Source organism: Strongylocentrotus purpuratus, unplaced genomic scaffold (genome assembly GCF_000002235.5).
Source record: "Strongylocentrotus purpuratus isolate Spur 01 unplaced genomic scaffold, Spur_5.0 spur5_scaffold_2, whole genome shotgun sequence".
Lineage (NCBI taxonomy): Eukaryota > Metazoa > Echinodermata > Echinoidea > Camarodonta > Strongylocentrotidae > Strongylocentrotus > Strongylocentrotus purpuratus.
Window position 1 is genome coordinate 31,027,126 of NW_022145605.1, and position 7,653 is coordinate 31,034,778.

The following is a 7,653-nucleotide window of genomic DNA, read 5'->3' on the forward strand; positions in this document are numbered from 1 at the left end:
TCTAGGCATCGTCACTTGGGAAAGTTAGTACCGCCCGGTACGTGTACTTGGTGCGCTTGCAAGAGGAGTCAGAAATATCATTATGCTTGTTCCACTTCCAACATAATTTTTTTTATTCAAGAACCCTTTTGACATGTTTGGTGGTTTTGTTTGCACGTGGATTGGAGGTTACATGTTTGAAGGGTTGATACAATGAGCTAAATAGAGAATAGGAGACCAATTACTATTAGGTCTACAAATAAAAGTATTAAAACATCCTTCAAATTAATAAAGACTTCAACTTCAACAGGTAGAATCTAGACTAATTTGCATAACAAAAATAATGCCATAAACAAATGAAAGACAATTAACAATAACAGCTGGTGATTTCGGAACAATGTCAACAAAACAAGGATGAGACCCCGGAAGTATTCTCACAACACAATCACTGCATTAGACATTGTCAGATATCAAACAAACTGTCACATTAAAGAAATCAAAACAATATCATGCACTGTCGTTGGCATTGCAAATATATCCCACGGTCTCACTCTCGCTCTCAGTCTCAGCTCAGTCTCAGCTCAGCACCATGACGAGTTTAGCTTGGTGACAATTAATTCCTTTCAAACCAACACGTTGAATTAAAAGATTTATGAAGATTAGTTTCAGCTGCTGTTCATTCCGAAGCTCAATACCCACCTGAAAGAATCACTGCAGCGTAGACATCCTAACTTAACTGTAGACTACATGAACTATATTGCACAAATACCGTTCCAGTCGACAACATCATAGCCGGTGCTTATGTAAAAGTGGGCAGGTATAAATTCCAAGAGCATTTTGCAATATGCGTATTTACGCGAACTGCGATGCGGCATGCAGCGCGCGCTTCGCTCGATCAAAACAACGGGCTCTATTTGCGCGCGCGCGCGTACTGTATTCGCTGCAGCTGCCTGCGCTGCCTGCTCGACCAAAACAAAAACAACAAAAGAAAAGTCCATGCATAGACACGTGTACGTAAGGCAAAATCGACGACCCACGTTTTCCATGCATAGATGTACTGTATGAATGTAGATGCACTACACTACACAGACATACCGGTACACGCAGGAAATAGTGAAGCATTCACTTGTACATGGACAGACTAGACGAGCTGGGTTGAGCGAGCTAGCCGTATGACAAATGTGCACCGAGGGGACACACACCTATCGAATGCGCCGTATCTTTTTGGCTTGTTGGCTTCAGTCTGTGACTCACAAAATACTACATAGCTTAGTATTTCGTTGGTTGCTGGAGAGGGAAACGTATTAGGCGTAAGGGTCCACGCCCAATTTCATTAAATCAATTTTATTAAAATTGAATCTAAGTATCAAAATAGGTTGCACATGATTTAATGATCGACAAAAGGTATATACATGAATAATAAATATTGAACTACAAAAGAATAAAATACAGTTTGGGCTCGTCATTAGCTTAATAATTGGAAGAAGAAATATTAGAAATCAGGTTAAAATGAAGAGAAACATTACGTTTCGGGGCCAGAGTGTATTTTCAGAATAATACAGCTAGGGAATACAGGCTTCAGTCCCAGGGGTCCGGTGGCCCGGGGCACTCAGATTTGGTTTGGACGGGGGTGTGCCGCTCAAGCCTCGAAACCCCATTATAGGGGGATACTTTTCTCGAAAAAAAGACCCATTTTTCACAATTTTCTGGTGTTTTTCGAGTGTTTGCATGGCATTTTTGTTAAAAGTCGGATTTCCCGAAGAAAAAAAAGTGACATTAGAGCGGCACCCCGTATGTCCTAGTATGGGGGTGGGGGGGGGGGGGGCTTCAGTGAGATGCAATATTGCTATCAAAACTATCCAAAAGACAGGCCTATGGGCCCCTGAAGCCAGAGTACGGTATGTAACTTTCTGCTGTATGGGGTGCAGGCCAGGGCCGGGCGCAACAAAAAAAACACAAGAGAGATGGGCTCGAAATCTCAGAAAGGACTTGAGAGAAAGAATCATTATGGAATAAGCGCCGCAATGCTCAGGGTAAAGTGCATGAGAAGTGGAATGTGATGGTTAAAATGCATGTGGAAAAATGTCTAAAGCTCGGCCAGTACTTTGGTCCCTCGCAAATGTTACTGCATCTCATACTTTCTGCTCCGAAAAGAGAATTGAACTTGAAATAACGTTCTTAACTGTGTTACGAATGCCATGAATATTCATTTTGACACATAAGATTGTTGTCCGATCTTTAGCCTTCTAGTGAGCAAAATAAAAGAGTCAGGATTCAGGGTTAACATTGCTATTTTTGTAATTTACAACGTGTGAGAGAATGATGGCAGTAAACCACGAAAAAAATCATCACGTTATGATCATGAATGGTTCAGAATTATAAAAAATGATAGTCTCGGTGGTTAACTCATAATATATTCTTCTCCGGAGTTTTCGCACATTTTGTTGCGACCATGGGCTATTTTGAGCTCCGATGTGGGACTGGGAGCCCCCCCCCCCCCCCCCCCCGCCCCTAGATCTCGGCCGTCGAATGTCCGATGAACACGAACATTCGCATGTTTGTAAATATTTGCGTAAGTACTTGACGGTATAATTACTTTTGTCCTAATATGCAAATTAATAATAATAATAATAATACATATGATTTATAAGGCGCCAAATCCACTTGACAGTCAAATGCTCAAGGCGCAGCTTGTGCAAAAGATGAAATACATACATAAATAAATTGTGTCATAGCCTATTTGATTATGCAAAATGCTAATGTTATGCATGTTACAGAAGTCACTTGATTTGTAGATTTGTGAAGGCTCTTGAAAATGTATTGAACACATTTTTCTTTTAGTTCAAATTCATGAAGTTTCATTATTTTTATGATATTTGAAAATGCATAGGTTCATCTGCAAAAATTACGATTACGCAAATTATGGGATTTTTTGTTTAGCACTGTGAGCAAAGCCAAAAACAACAACCACTTTCTCACTATAGTAAAAAGCATTTCCATTACCCATCTGCATATCACTGCTCGTATCCTCCCTATTCTTTTCTGCTTCCTCTTCTTTCTTTCCCTTTCTCTCCTCTTTCCCTTTCCCTTCTTTTCCTTCTCTCTCTCTCTCTCTTTTTGGCGGGGGGGGGGGGGGGGGGGGGTGGGGGGCGCAAGGCCCCCTGCCCCCTGGATCCGCACCTGTGGGCAACCGCCAGCATGATACACAATCTCGCTCTAGGTCTCAGGTGAGCACAGGGGCACGGGGGCACCCCTCCCCCTTCTCGAAAGGTATGAGGCCGGGAGACAAATAAATAGGAAAAACAGAGATTAGGGGGGGGGGGGAGTGGAAAATGAAAATGAAAAAAAAACTTCCCATACCTACCCCTGAAAAAATGGACTTGTTCATTCACATTTCATCTATCATAAAAGATCGATGCCCCCCCCCCCCCCCGCCTCGTAATGCCGGTGCCTAATGAATGTCTGGAACAACATTGCACCACTGTATAATCCACCATACTAATGATGAAGAGGATATCCCTCCCCCCCCCCCCCCCCCCTTACCCTGTCACAACCCCCATTTTTTAATGATCCGTTTCTGATCCCCCCTTATTATCTTGAACACTCAACCCTGATCCCCCCCCCCCCCCCCCCCCCACTCAGTGTTATATTTAGGGTACGCGTATAATGTTCCCTCATTCTGAAAACACCCCCTAAGTCCGTGTAAAGTCTATACGGGCTGGATTTTTGTGTACAGCTACGAGCCGGACTTTGGTGCGTGAAAAGTCCCCCTTTACCGGACATTTTGGGAACACGCACGCGGTTTCTCCGACCCCGGAATAGGGGGGGGGGGCGGTACATACATACCCAATTTCATTTTATCCTACCAATTTTCTCTTGAAAAATTGATCATGAATATCATCATTATAAAAATATATCCGCTTTCCCAATTACACGATTTGTTATGAGGTTATGGTATTGTTGTTTTTCTTGTTGTTTAAAAAATGTGACGCAACTACTTCGAAAAATCAACATAAAGCAATTTTCGCTGGTGAAAATTGCTTTATGTTGGTAAACATCACCTTTTGAAATGAGCGAACATTGCTTGAAAAGGTAAAATACGTAACCCGAACATGGTTTCTATACAATAAGGGAGTTTATGACCCCAAATATCCACAGATCTTTTACACATGGAGAAGTGCCACTTTGAGCATCTTAGAATAATAACTGCCAAAGTCCTAGATGTGCTTCATGAATACCTTTTGTTTGCCCTCTTGAAAAGAATAATTCCACCTGCGTATCTTAGAATGTACCGTTTGTGCATAAATGAATAATGTTACTTAACTTTCATGAGCGCATATCTAGTATTCATCTCTGTGGGTTTTACCTTTTTGGTACAAATGACCTTTATCCTGCTCATGCTCAGACTGCAACCGTAAACTGGCTTATATAGAATCATGTTTGGATTACGTATTTTACCTTGTCATCATCTAGGCTATTGAGTTAATTTCTCGAAAGTAGTTGGGATATTTTTCTATCTACTCATTTTCATTTAGGAAACATTTCGGCCAGATACAATTATGCCACTTTAAGGTGATTTCTTCCATGCAGGGGCATTTTTGCCTAATAATTCCGGGAAGAAAAAAAAAATTTATATCGACGATGTTTCTCAGATTAATTTAGTTAATTAAAAAAGAAAGCATAAATGTTTATCAGCGATTTAAACATATTATGTTTAAATCGCTGATAATTATTTCTTCGGAATTGTTGGGCAAATGGCGCGCGTACCCCCGGGTCCACGGAACATATATCGTGTGAGAAGGGAGAGTGAGAGTGAATGAGGGCCGGGTATAGAAGAGCATATAGGAGATTTGAGAAACGGTCTGAGCTGGAAAAAAAAATCAGAGGGAAAAAGATTGAAGAAAGTCCGAGAGAAAGGGAGAGAGAGAAGAGAGAGAGAGAGAGAGAGAGAGAGAGAGAGGGAGGAAGAGAGGAGAATCTAACATGACTTTGTATTTATTAAATTTCATTGATGTACAATTGTACATCAATATTCTGTTTATAAACATTTAAATCAATTTACAATGCAATGTAACAAATCAATATTCTGTTTGGAAACAAATATATCGAATAAATCAATTTACAATGTAATTTAACGAATGAATATTTTGTTTGTAAACAATATATTATATAAATAAATGTACAACGCAGTGTTAGCAAAACCGAAGGAAAATGAAAATTAAAGTAGACGAAGAAAAATGAGAAGGAGAAGAAACAGAAGAAGAAGAAGAAGAAGATGAAGAAGAAGAAGAAGAAGAAGAAGAAGAAGAAGAAGAAGAACAACAACAACACAAGAAGGAGAACACAATTATGTCGTGAGAAGTATGGTTGTTGCTGATGAGTTGATGACATTTTATCTCCTTTAAACTCTACCCTTAGTACAAGAAGTTTTCTTGTAAAATAGAACTAGCAAAGAAGAATCAAAGATCAAAAGAAAACTTGTACGTCAACTGAAAGAGAGAGAGAGAGAGAGAGAGATTGAGGGGGGGGGGGATGGGGGAGAAAGGAGAGGAAGATAATGGACTAAAGGGCCCATGACATCGAAATACAAGTGTATTCCTGTTAGTGTGCAGTCCTGCATACATCTCATATTTTGATATATAAACTTCTGAATTTGTTTCATAGATTTTTAAATATTTTTTGAAAATATTTTTTTCTTCAAACTTGCTAAGCTCCACCCCAAAACTCTCCAGATCTCATTCCCCTTGTGTCATCATCTGTCAGTCATCAATGAGCTAACTTGAGAAAGTGGCATGTAACTTTGCTAAAGTTGATCACCTGTTACAATACGTAATACAATAGTAACATACGAGTTGCTATGTCAGACATGCTGTAGCATCACCAGGAAGACAAAGGCAATGATGATGTATTGTACATAATATGGAAGCATGCAATTCTATTATGAACGTGTGCTAAGCTGGGGGAAATTACATACCATTGTCTATTCTAGAATATTAGTTTATTCTGACATGTCTGACAACTTATATGTTGTTATTGTTTGTGGTATTGTGGTGGTCAACTTTGGCAAAGCTACTTTCTCAAATTAGCTCATTGGACAGATGATGTCACAAAGGGGATGATATCTGGAGGTTTTTGGGGTGGAGCTTAGCAAGTTTGAAAACAAATATTTCAAAAAATATTTAAAAATCTATGAAACAAATTCAGAAGTTTACATATCAAAATATGAGATGTAAACAGGACTGCACACCAACATGAATACGCTTGTATTTCGATGTCATGGGCCCTTTAAGTCTGCTATGAAAAGGTGTGGCGAGAGGAAGCTCGTTAAATATTATTGAGCGTAAGTTCATCTTCATATCCATCACCACCACTAACATCACCACCACCACCACCACCAACACCACCATCACCACCACCACTACCAACACCACTACCACCACCATCTTACCACCACCAACACCACCACCACTACCGCCGCCACCACCACCACCACCACCACCACACCACCTCCACCACTACCAACACCACTACCACCACCATCCTACCACCACCACTACTACCACCGTGGCCGCCACCACCACCACTACCGCCAACACCACCGCCACCACCACACCACCGCCACCACATTACCACCACTGCACCAACGCCACCACCAACACTACCACCTCCACCAGGAGCGTACGTGATATTTTGGTGTTTTTTTTTACCATGGTATAAACATTACATGTAAGTCCACCTCTGGAGGTGAGGTCGAGGTTTTGTGCTCCCCCAAATTTGAAAATCGCGCCGGCCGAAAATTCGCTCAGTGGGGGGGGGGGGGGGGGGGGGGGGGGGGGGGGGGGGGGGGGGGGGGTTAGTCAGCACTAATTTTTATTTTGGGGTGGGGGGGATAGTGAGCACTAATTTGTTTTGTGTTTTTTTTTTGGCCTGGGGCCCCCTGTACCCCCCCCCCCTAGATCCGCCACTGAATGAACTTAGTTATGGTGAACTTGAGGAAGAAGTGTGAGAGTATAGTCCTAGAAGTTTGCCCTAGTTCTAAAAGTCAGACTAACCACTCCCCCATTGCATAAGTATAGCGGCCACTCTTGCACCCGTACTATTTTCAATTCATAATGTTGCTAGATATACAGGATCCCATCGAAGGTAGAGAACCCCGTAGAGAACAAGACATTACTTGCACAATTCCCATTTTCATAAGGCCTTACATTATATTTTGGCCAGGAGGGGCTACAATATTCCAAACTGAATCAGCTGTCTATGTTTTTTTTCTTCACACTTTAATAATAATAAAAAAAATCTCCTTTCTTATTTATTCATTTGTAAATTATCGAATTGGAACGGAGGAGGGGGGGGGGGGGGTTAATATATAGATGCTATAGCTTGTTGAAATCTTGAGTATACCCTCCACTTTAAAAAAAGACCCAATATGGGCACTTTTTCGGGCCAGACAGCATTGACTGCAACGAATTCAATAGAATAGGGTACCCTTCCCTAAAATAGGGTAGGGTTACCCCCTCCTGATATGTCTGACTGCGCGCCGAGACTTTTCACAATATACGATTGTAATAACGTGCGCTTATGAAATATAGTTCTATTTTACATCCATTGTGCTCTGTTTTAATGACAATTTGAATTCAAGTTCAAGTCATACTTAAATTTGTTAGTACGTTGCAC

General features: G+C 41.1%; 1 protein-coding gene across 1 annotated transcript in view; it reads right to left on the reverse strand.

Annotated features, from left to right (window-relative positions):
• Positions 1-855, reverse strand: part of LOC592544 (ecotropic viral integration site 5 protein homolog) — a 43,803-nt gene extending 42,948 nt beyond the window's left edge. Inside the window, exon 1 of the mRNA XM_030992194.1 lies at positions 679-855. The gene's annotated coding sequence lies outside the window, so the exon portion shown is untranslated. The remainder of the gene's footprint in view (positions 1-678) is intronic.
• Between the last annotated feature and the right edge of the window lie 6,798 nt (positions 856-7,653).